Source organism: Marmota monax, unplaced genomic scaffold (genome assembly GCF_021218885.2).
Source record: "Marmota monax isolate L192 unplaced genomic scaffold, Marmota_monax_Labrador192_F-V1.1 WCK01_AAM20220418_F8-fsc00357, whole genome shotgun sequence".
NCBI lineage: Eukaryota > Metazoa > Chordata > Mammalia > Rodentia > Sciuridae > Marmota > Marmota monax.
The window spans coordinates 259,921-271,663 of record NW_026694465.1 but is presented as its reverse complement, the minus strand read 5'-3'; the positions used below and the strand labels follow the sequence as shown (position 1 = coordinate 271,663).

General features: G+C 38.6%; 1 pseudogene; it reads right to left on the bottom strand.

The window, feature by feature from the left end:
* Positions 1–332: 332 nt before the first annotated feature.
* On the bottom strand, positions 333–1,169 carry LOC124075513 (tubulin alpha chain-like; annotated as a pseudogene).
* Positions 1,170–11,743: the final 10,574 nt, after the last annotated feature.

Sequence of the window (11,743 nt, the reverse complement as noted above, 5' to 3'; positions counted from 1 at the left end):
TGCAAACAAAATTTATGGGAATTAGAATACATCGTGCTTATGGGTACCAGATTTGATAAATAAAAATATAGATCTTCAAGAAAGTTAAGTTTGAAATTTAGATAAGCAAACAAAAAAAAAATCAGTATATTTCCTATGTAGTATTTCACTTTTCTAAATGTTGTATGGGATATACTTACACTAAAAATCAGTTTGTTTTTATGAAATTCAAACTTAGTTTAACATACTGGTTTATCTGTCAACCTTCGTGGGTTTTATAATTTGATTTTCAAAACTCTCTTAACTGTTTTTTTTTAATTTAAAATGGAAATATATTTATTGATAGTTTAGAGCTAAAAAAGAAAATTAATTACAAAGAACACACATAAGACAAATCCAAGACAATGGAATATGAAATTGCAGCAGAAATGGTAATACTTTTCACCCTCTTCCTCTCTGTCAGCACTACCTGCTCCAGCCCTTTCATAATCTTTCTCTTGAGCAGTCATGTCCTTGCAGGCCTGAGCAAACTCTCTTTCCTCCATCCCTTCCCCCATGTGCCAGTGAACAATGGCACACTTGGCATACATTAGGTCAAACTTGTAATTCAGGCGAGCCCAAGCCTCAACAACAGCTGAGGTGTTGTTAAATGTGCCCACAGCGTGCTGTACTTTAGCCAGGTCTCTACCAGATATCAGTGGGAGTCTGGTAATTAATGCCAAACTCGAAGCCAGAGGGGCACCAATCCACAAACTGGATAGTATGCTTGGTTATGATGTGGCAATGGCAGGATTCACATCTTTGGGGACCACATCACCAGAGTACAACAGCCATCAAGCCATATATTTACCATGGGGAAGAACACATTTCACCATCTGGTTAGAGGATTCAAAGCAAGCATTGGTGATCTCTGCTACAGAAAGGTGTTCATGGTAGGCTCCCTCAGCAGAGATGACAGGTACATATGTGGCCAGAGGGAAATGGATGCAGGGATAGGGCACTAGGTTGATCTAGAATTTCAGGTCAACATTTAGGGCTCCATCAAGTCTGAGGGACGCAGTGATGGAAGATAGAATCTGACGAATGAGGTGGTTAAGGTTAGTGCAGGTTGGGCGCTCAATGTCAAGGTTTCTGAAAAATATGTCACAAGTGGCCTCAAGGTCTACCATGAAGGCACAATTAGAGTGCTCCAGGGTACATATCCTCCTCCCAGAAATATTGCCTCTTTTATATTTCACCATCCTTTAGCAGTATGCCTATGGAAAAGACACCTAATCTCTCTGATTTTATTTGGCATATCTGATGAATGGTGATAATGTATAAAATTGCCCAAGCAGGTAAATCATAATTTCTCCAGTAATCCTTTTTATTATTGTAAATAGTGCTTAGTGTGTCAAAATACACATGGTGACCATTGATATCTTTGTGATCGGTCATTGAGGAGTATATATATATATATATATATATATATATATATAAAACTGTGTGTATATGTACATATATATATATACATATACACACATATGTATACACACACACAAACATACACACAGACACACACCCACACCACAAAGTTTATGGTAAATACACAAGGCATATTTCTGCCTTCTAGAAGCTAAACAAATTGGTAAGCTTTGGGATGTACTAAATCTAGTTTAACAAATGTTAACAATTTTATGGCTCCTGCCCCATTGGCCTCATAGTTAGAAGCCAAGTCTTTTGATAAGAAAGAGACAGTGAAAAGCTAGACCTTGGGTATTTCCTTGGATTAGGTTCTCTGTGATCAAACACCCCCCTACACACATGCACCTGCACGCGCGCACACACACACACACACACACACACACACACACACTTTTTTTGTTTTCCTACTATGTAATCACTGTTTCTCAAATTGGTTTCTGGGGTTAATTGCCTTGCCCATATATTTGAGCTAGCTGCTCTCATTGGCAAAGAATGAGGAATCTAACCATAAGGTGGTTGTTGAGACTTTTGATTTCTCTAAATCTAATATTATTCAAGAAATGTTTTGATGCAAAAAAATTAGTTAAAAGATATCTTCTAGTCATGCTTCATGAAATTGGAATTTAGAAATCAAATGCCTGAGAGTAAACTAGGAATACTGACATAATTAATACTGAGGCACCAGAGGCAACTTTTCTGTCCATCACTGTTTTCCCAAGGCAGTTTCTGTTCCAGAAAATATGGACAATTGTCAGGTTAAAGCATAAGAAGATAATAAAATACAGAAAGGTCAACTGCTTCAGCCAGTTACATATGTCTCAATGCCTAAATTATGACCTAGGTTTCTTTCAGTTTCTGAACAACACATATGTGTCTACTAATACTAATTCTGGAGTATTTGACCTTCTTTAAAGCATGAGTAATAATGATTTGGACTTTACTTACATTGAGAAGAGACCTCTGAATATTTAAGGGTCTGAAAAGTATCCTAGGTTCAAACTGTGATGGCTTAGTGAATAATAAGCTAGGGATTCCTACCATTTGATGTTATTTCTCAGCCTACAGAGTATTTGGTCTGGTTTCTTAGGGACTGAAGTTTCTTCATTTTAGTTTCAGTCATGTCTTTATTCACGGGGAGAGCTGAACATTATTTTCTCTCTCTTTTTGTTCATAAAGTCATATGTCCTTCTCAGTCAGACTGTAATTGTCATTTCCCTTTCAAGTTTCCATTGCAAATTCTTTCGAAGTATGCTCAGTTGTTTATCGTGAAATTATTGTTTTCTTTCAAAATGTGTTTTCTTTTTTCTCTCACTGAATTTTTAAGTCTTCTTACGCTTTGAATTCCATCAAGCCAAGTACTAGGTGTGTTCCATGCCCTCTTAATTAAGACCTTGTTACATGAAAGCACCTATCCCATAGTTGTTTTTTGTAACATATGTATTTGTGTACTGCAAAAACTTGGCTAGACACTATTTAATTATTTTCTTTTTCTTTTTTTTTTATTTATACATGACAGCAGCTGAATGCATTACAATTCTTATTATACATATAGAGCACAATTTTTCACATCTCTGGTTGTATACAAAGTATACTCACACCAATTTGTGTCTTCATACATGTACTTTGGATAATAATGATCATCATATTCCACCATCATTTCTAACGCCATGTGCCCTCCCTTGCCCTCCCACCCCTCTGCCCTATCTAGAGTTCGCCTATTCCTCCCATGCTCCCCTTCCCTACCCCGCTATGAATCAGCTCGAATCATGGTGTAAGAGACAAAACCAAAAACAAAACCTCTTACAGGGGGTGGATAACACAATCTGGTGCTCCCAGCTATTCTAGAAGCCAAGGCAGGAAGATTGCAAGTTCAAGGCTAAAAAGGGAAACTTAGTGAGACCCTGTCTCAAAAGAAAATAAAAAGGGCTGGAAGTATAGCTCAATGGTAAGGGGCCCCTAGGTAAACTTATTACCCCTCATCAATTAAGGAATTAAGGCAGCATGTGATAAAACGAATGTTGGTGTTCTTTTAATAGAAATCGTAAAATAATACCTAGCTCCCCTCTTCTTGTAAATAAACCTTCATTTATCCCAGTAGCAATATAAGTCTTTCAAATGTGTACAGAACTAACTTCTTCTGATCCTTCTTAGTGGTGAGATATAGTGAGATGTGGGGTTTTTATCCCAAGGATCTGAAGAATGAGACCCATGGATAATGGAGGGTAAGAGGAAAGTAACAGAATTTATTTTTGAAACAGAGAGGAAGTGTGTTCTCAAGGAAGGGGTCCCTAGTGGGTTGTCACAGAGGTGCTGCTGTCTATGGGTTTATATGGTGTTGCTGTAGGTGACTGTTATTGCTACTGGCTACTGGAGGGAAGTTTTTTCTACAGTCAATCAAAAGTGATGTGCTCAGTGATCATGTAATACCTGTCAGATCAGAATGTTGATCATGTGCTGTTCATAGTGATGGCTCTTCAGATACTTTGTGCCCAGAATTGCTGCAATTAAGGACTTCCCCCTGTCTGCCCATCATGTTTTTGGCTCCTGCTTATCAGTAGTGATAATCAAGGGATAAATAATAAGTGCTAAACTCCACAATGATCAATTTCAATAATTTCTCTCACACCTCATATTAGTATACAGTTTGAAGAATCTATACATTTTCCATTTTGGGGACTAGAAGAATTGACGTTTGTCTATATTCACTATACATATAAATAGTTTCAATATTTTGACAGAAATATGCATTTAAGTCAATGAAGACTTTGAATGATTTCATTTTTATCCAAATAACTGAAACAGTTCTAATTTATAGTTGTCAAGGATTTATATTCTTATTATGAAATATTTGAATGAGATTGTTTTAAAATGCATAATCCTGGAATCTCATTTAAAGTGGAATAAGTATTACATTCACTATCTTAATTCTCCTTAAATTTCTCAAATCTTCTTCTCTAATATTGTCCCATGCATTCATATTTTCACCTCCATAGTTTTCCCAATTACCATAAGTAAAGAGGTAAATGCTATAATAACTTTTAAGCCAAGGTGAGCAGGTTTCACAATTAGAAATCAATGCATGCTGCAGGCAAAGGTACTTTGAGAAGTGATCAGCCAGTGTGGTTTGTCACATGTGGGAAGAAAAAAAATAATAAATTGATCAACAAACAAGAGTAAGCAAATCCCCAGAAGCTCATTAGTGACACCTTATGTAAAAATTTAAGATAGGTGCAATGGTGAAATGCTGCTGGAGATATGGAGTTGCAGTTGTTAATCTTTGAATTTCTTAAAACCTTCAAAAAGACCAGCAAATTTTAAATTATTCTAAGAAACTGTGCCACCATGGTATTCACTGTTTTAGTATCTACAGATGACATGCTAAGTATAGTGAACTGATTTTCACTAACTTGGGACGTTGTTCAAGATGAAAGAGTGTATTGCCAACAAAGAAGCAAGAATTAACTTGACACTTCTTAACAGCTCAAAATGACAGAGGCCAAATGAACATCTACAAAATTTTTAAAATTAATTTTAAAGAATGTATAATTTACATAAAATAAATTCACCCATTCTAGTGTAAAGTTAGATAATATTTTTTTAAATATGCACAGTCAAATATCCATCATGAAGCTATAGAATATTTCTAGCACCTCAAAAATCCTCTTTCCCACCACTCTGATCCCAAACCAAGCTTTTTCTGTTTCCCTTCAGTGCTGTTTTGTTTTTTCTTGGTACCAGGGGTTGAACTCGGGCACCTGACGACTGAGCCACATCCCCAGCCCTATTTTGTATTTTATTTAGAGTTGTTTAGCACCTCCCTGTTGCTGAGGTTGGGAACACATGATCCTCCTGAACACATGTTCAAACCAGGTGCTGGGATTACAGGCTTGTGCCACTGAACCCTCTTCAATGCAGTTTTGAGCTCTTATCTGATGACAGATTATACTGAGATTTCTTTCATGGGTTCCTTTGAAATTGGTTCATTTTCTTTCATTTTTAGAAAATATAAAACAAATGATTTTGTCTTTTTTTTTAATTTATTTTTTTTAATTGTTGGTTGTTCAAAATATTACATAGTTCTTGATATATCATCTTTCACACTTTGCTTCAAGTGGGTTATGAACTCCCATTTTTAGCCCATATACAGATTGCAGAATCACATCAATTACACATCCATTGATTTACATATTGCCATACTAGTGACTGTCTTGTTCTGCTACCTTTCCTATCCACTACTATCCACCCTCGACTTCCCTCCCCACCCTCTTCTCTCTCTACCACCTCTACTGACCTGCATTTCTCCCCCTTGTATTATTTTTCCCTTTCCCCTCATTTCCTCTTGTATGTTCTTTTGTATAACCCTGAGGGTCTCCTTCCATTTCCATGCAATTTCCCTTTTCTCTCCCTTTCCCTCCCACATCTCATCCCTGTTAAATGTTAATCTTCTTCTCCTGCTCTTCGTCCCTACTCTGTTCTTAGTTACTCTCCTTATATCAAAGAAGACATTTGGAATTTGTTTTTTAGGGATTGGCTAGCTTCACTTAGCATAATCTGCTCTAGTGCCATCCATTTCCCTGCAAATTCTATGATTTTGTCATTTTTTAATGCAGAGTAATACTCCATTGTGTATAAATGCCACATTTTTTTTATCCATTCATCTATTGAAGGGCATCTAGGTTGGTTCCACAGTCTTGCTATTGTGAACTGTGCTGCTATGAACATCGATGTAGCAGTGTCCCTGTAGCATGCTCTTTTTAGGTGTTTAGGGAATAGACCAAGAAGGGGAATAGCTGGGTCAAATGGTGGCTCCATTCCCAGCTTTCCAAGAAATCTCCATACTGCTTTCCAAATTGGCTGCACCAATCTGCAGTCCCACCAGCAATGTACAAGTGTACCCTTTTCCCCACATCCTCGCCAGCACTTGTTGTTGTTTGACTTCCTAATGGCTGCCAATCTTACTGGAGTGAGATGGTATCTTAGGGTGGTTTTGATTTGCATTTCTCTGACTGCTAGAGATGTTGAGCATTTTTTCATGTACTTGTTGATTGACTGTATGTCCTCCTCTGAGAAGTGTCTGTTCAGGTCCTTGGCCCATTTGTTGATTGGGTTGTTTGTTCTCTTATTGTCTAATTTTTTGAGTTCTTTGTATACTCTGGATATTAGGGCTCTATCTGAAGTGTGAGGAGTAAAGATTTGTTCCCAGGGTGTAGGCTCCCTATTTACCTCTCTTATTGTTTCTTTTGCTGAGAAAAAACTTTTTAGTTTGAGTAAGTCCCACTTGTTGATTCTAGTTATTAACTTTTGTGCTATAGGTGTCCTATTGAGGAATTTGGAGCCCGACCCCACCAACTGTAGATCGTAGCCAACCTTTTCTTCTATCAGACGGCGCGTCTCTGATTTGATACCAAGCTCCTTGATCCATTTTGAATTCACCTTTGTGCATGGCGAGAGAAAGGGATTCAGTTTCATTTTGTTGCATATGGATTTCCAGTTTTCCCAGCACCATTTGTTGAAGATGCTATCCTTCCTCCATTGCATGCTTTTAGCCCCTTTATCAAATATAAGATAGTTGTAGTTTTGTGGATTGGTTTCTGTGTCCTCTATTCTGTACCATTGGTCCACCCGCCTGTTTTGGTACCAGTACCATGCTGTTTTTGTTACTATTGCTCTGTAGTATAGTTTGAAGTCTGGTATCACTATACCGCCTGATTCACACTTCCTGCTTAGCATTGTTTTTGCTATTCTGGGTCTTTTATTTTTCCATATGAATTTCATGATTGCTTTCTCTATTTCTACAAGAAATGCCGTTGGGATTTTGATTGGCATTGCATTAAACCTATAGAGAACTTTTGGTAATATCGCCATTTTGATGATGTTAGTTCTGCCTATCCATGAACAGGATATATTTTTCCATCTTCTAAGATCTTCTTCTATTTCTCTCTTTAGGGTTCTGTAGTTTTCATTGTATAAGTCTTTCACCTATTTGTTAGGTTGATTCCCAAGTATTTTATTTTTTTTGGAAGATATTGTGAATGGAGTGGTTGTCCTCATTTCCATTTCAGAGGATTTGTTGCTGATATACAGGAATGCCTTTGATTTATGCGTGTTGATTTTATATCCTGCCACTTTGCTGAATTCATTTATTAGCTCTAATAGTTTCTTTGTAGAGCCTTTTGGGTCTGCTAGGTATAGAATCATATCATCTGCAAATAGTGATAATTTAAATTCTTCTTTTCCTATTTTGATGCCTTCAATTTCTTTCGTCTGTCTAATTGCTCTGGCCAGTGTTTCGAGAACTATGTTGAACAGAAGTGGTGAAAGAGGGCATCCCTGTCTTGTTCCAGATTTTAGAGGGAATGCCTTCAGTTTTTCTCCATTCAGAATGATGCTAGCCTGAGGCTTAGCATAGATTGCTTTTACAATATTGAGGTATGTTCCTGTTATCCCTAGTTTTTCTAGAGTTTTGAACATAAAGGGATGCTGTACTTTGTCGAATGCTTTTTCTGCATCTATCGAGATGATCATATGGTTCTTATTTTTAAGTCTATTGATGTGGTGAATAACATTTATTGATTTCCGTATATTGAACCAGCCTTGCATCCCAGGGATGAATCCTACTTGATCATGGTGCACAATTTTTTTGATATGTTTTTGTATCCGATTCGCCAGAATTTTATTGAGGATTTTTGCATCTAGGTTCATTAGAGATATTGGTCTGTAGTTTTCTTTCTTTGAAGTGTCTTTGTCTGGTTTGGGTATCAGGGTGATGTTGGCCTCATAGAATGAATTTGGAAGTTCTCCCTCCTTTTCTATTTCCTGAAGTAGCTTGAAAAGTATTGGTATTAGTTCTTCTTTAAAGGTTTTGTAAAATTCTGCTGTATACCCATCCAGACCTGGGCTTTTCTTAGTTGGTAGTCTTTTGATGGTTTCTTCTATTTCCTCAATTGATATTGGTCTGTTTAGGTTTTCTATATCCTCCTGACTCAATCTGGGCAGATCATATGACTTAAGAAATTTATCTATGCCTTCACTATCTTCTAATTTATTGGAGTATAAGGATTCAAAATAATTTTTGATTATCTTCTGTATTTCTGAAGTGTCTGTTTTGATATTGCCTTTTTCATCCCGTATGCTAGTAATTTGAGTTCTCTCTCTTCTTCTCTTCGCTAGCATGGCTAAGGGTCTGTCTATCTTATTTATTTTTTCAAAGAACCAACTTTTAGTTTTGTCAATTTTTTCAATTGTTTCTTTTGTTTCCATTTCATTAATTTCAGCTCTGATTTTAATTATTTCTTGCCTTCTACTTCTTTTGCTGTTGTTTTGCTCTTCTTTTTCAAGGATTTTGAGATGAAGTATGAGATCATTTATTTGTTGGTTTTTTCTTTTTTTAAGGAATGAACTCCAAGCAATGAATTTTCCTCTTAGAACTGCTTTCAATGTGTCCCATAGATTCCGATATGTTGTGTCTGTGTTTTCATTTATCTCTAAGAATTTTTTAATTTCCTCCTTGATGTCTTCTATAACCCATTGATCATTCAGTAACCTATTGTTCATTCTCCAATTGATGTATGCTTTTTCCTTCCTTCTTTTATCGTTGATTTTCAGTTTCATTCCATTATGATCAGATAAGATGCATGGTATTATCTCTACTCCTTTATATTGTCTAAGAGTTGCCCTGTGACATAATATATGATCTATTTTTGAGAAGGATCCATGTGCTGCTGAGAAAAAAGTGTAACTGCTTGATGTTGGGTGGTATACTCTATATATGTCAATTAGGTCTAGGTTATTAATAGTGTTATTGAGTTCTATAGTTTCCTTATTCAACTTTTGTTTGGAAGATCTGTCCAGTGGCGAGAGAGGTGTGTTGAAGTCTCCCATGATTATGGTGTGGTGGTCTATTAGACTCTTGAACTTGAGAAGAGTTTGTTTGACGAACATAGCTGCACCATTGTTTGGGGCATAAATATTTATGATTGTTATGTCTTGTTGGTGTATGGTTCCCTTAAGCATCATGTAGTGTCCCTCTTTATCTCTTTTGATTAACTTTGGCTTGAAATCTATTTTATTTGATATGAGTATGGACACGCCTGCTTGTTTCCGAAGTCCATATGAGTGATATGATTTTTCCCAACCTTTCACCTTCAGCCTATGTATGTCTTTTCCTATCAAATGCGTCTCCTGTAGGCAGCATATTTTTGGGTCTTGTTTTGTGATCCATTCTACTAGCCTGTGTCTCTTAATTGGTGAGTTTAAGCCATTAACATTTAGGGTTATTATTGAGATATGGGTTGTTGTTCCAGCCATATTTGTTTATTTATGTTACTAAACATTGTTTGTTTTCCTCTTTGATTATTTCCCCCCCCCCTTTACTGTCCTACCTCCCACTGTTGGTTTTCATTGTTATTTTCCATTTCCTCTTCCTGTAATGCTTTGGCGAGGATGTTTTGAAGAGATGGTTTTCTAGCTGCGAATTCTTTAAACTTTTGTTTATCGTGGAAGGTTTTAATTTCATCCTCCATCCTGAAGCTTAATTTCGCTGGATACACAATTCTTGCTTGGAACCCATTTTCTTTCAGTGTTTGAAATATGTTATTCCAGGATCTTCTAGCTTTCAGAGTCTGTGTTGAAAGATCAGCTGTTATTCTGATTGGCTTACCCCTAAATGTAATCTGCTTCCTTTCTCTTGTAGCTTTTAAAATTCTCTCCTTATTCTGTATGTTGGGCATCTTCATTATAATGTGTCTAGGTGTGGATCTCTTATGATTTTGCACATTCGGCGTCCTGTAGGCTTCTAGGATTTGGGATTCTGTCTCATTCTTCAAGTCTGGGAAGTTTTCTTGTATTATTTCATTGAATAGACTGCTCATTCCTTTGGTTTGGAGCTCTGTACCTTCCTGTATCCCAATGACTCTTAAGTTTGGTCTCTTAATGTTATCCCATATTTCTTGGATGTTCTGCTCATGGTTTCTTAACAGTCTTGCTGAGCTGTCTATGATCTTTTCCAGTTGAAATACTTTGTCTTCATTGTCTGATGTTCTATCTTCTAAGTGTTCTACTCTGCTGGTAGTATTCTCCATTGAGTTTTTAAGTTGGTTTATTGCTTCCTGCATTTCTTTTTTTTTTTTTTTTGCTTCCTGCATTTCTATGATTTCTGATTGCTTGTTTTTTATAACCTCTATCTCCCTGTATAGTTGATCCTTTGCTTCCTGGATTTGTTTGCGTAATTTGTTGTCGAAGTGATCTTTCATTGTCTGATTTTGCTGTTTAATGTCTTCCTTGATACTCCAGATCATCTGAAGCATGTATATCCTGAATTCTTTATCTGACATTCCATCTGCTGCAGCTGTTACCTCTTCTAAAGTTGCGTTGACCTGCATTGCTTGTGGTCCTTTATTTCCTTGTCTTTTCATACTGCTTGCGTATCTTTCCTGCAGGGTGGCGGCTCTGCTCTCTCCTTATTCCAATTGGGGTGTCGTGGCTACCACGTCAGCAGGTCACTGGGCCTGTTCTGGGAGCTGGTGGCGGCTCTGTTCTGCCCCTACTCCAATTGGGGTGACGAGTGTACCACGCCGGCAGGCCACCGGGCCTGATCCGCCGGTCGGTTGCAGGTTTGCCTACCCTGCAGGTGCGGGCAGCAGCTCTACTCTGCCCCTACTCTGAATGGGGTGACGTGTCTGTCGTACCGGCAGGCCACTGGGCCTGTCCCGCTGGTCGGTCGCAGATCTGCCCACCTTTCGGGCACGGGTGGAGGCTCTGCTCTGCCCCTACTCCAATTGGGGTGTCGTGACTACCCCGCCTGCAGGATGCTGGGCCTGTTCCTGGCAAGGGAGGCGACTCTGCTCTGTCACTACTCCAATTAGGGTGGTGTTTGTACCACGCCGGCAGGCTCCTGGGCCTGATCCGCTGGTCTGTTGTAGGTCTGCCTACCTTGAAGGCGCGGGCGGCGGATCTGCCCTTCCTCTCCTACCACGCCTGCGGACCTCTGGGCCTGATCTGCAGGTTGGTCGCAGGTCTGCCTACCTTGCAGGCGCGGGCGGCGGCCCCGCTCCTCCCCTCTGGCTCGACGACAAAGCGAGAGAGACTGGGGTATCTGTGACTCACCTTCCCTACCAGGGGACCAACTGTTTCCGTCGCCGCTGGCACCGATGAAGTTCTCTCCTCGGCCGCTCTCCGATGACATCAGATCTCTGCCATGCTGGCATCCCCTGTTCTATAGCTGAATCCCATTTTCTTCTCTTCCAATAGGCGGAGCTGTGCCCTCTGAGCCGAGCTTCTGCCCTCTATGTGCTGACAGAAA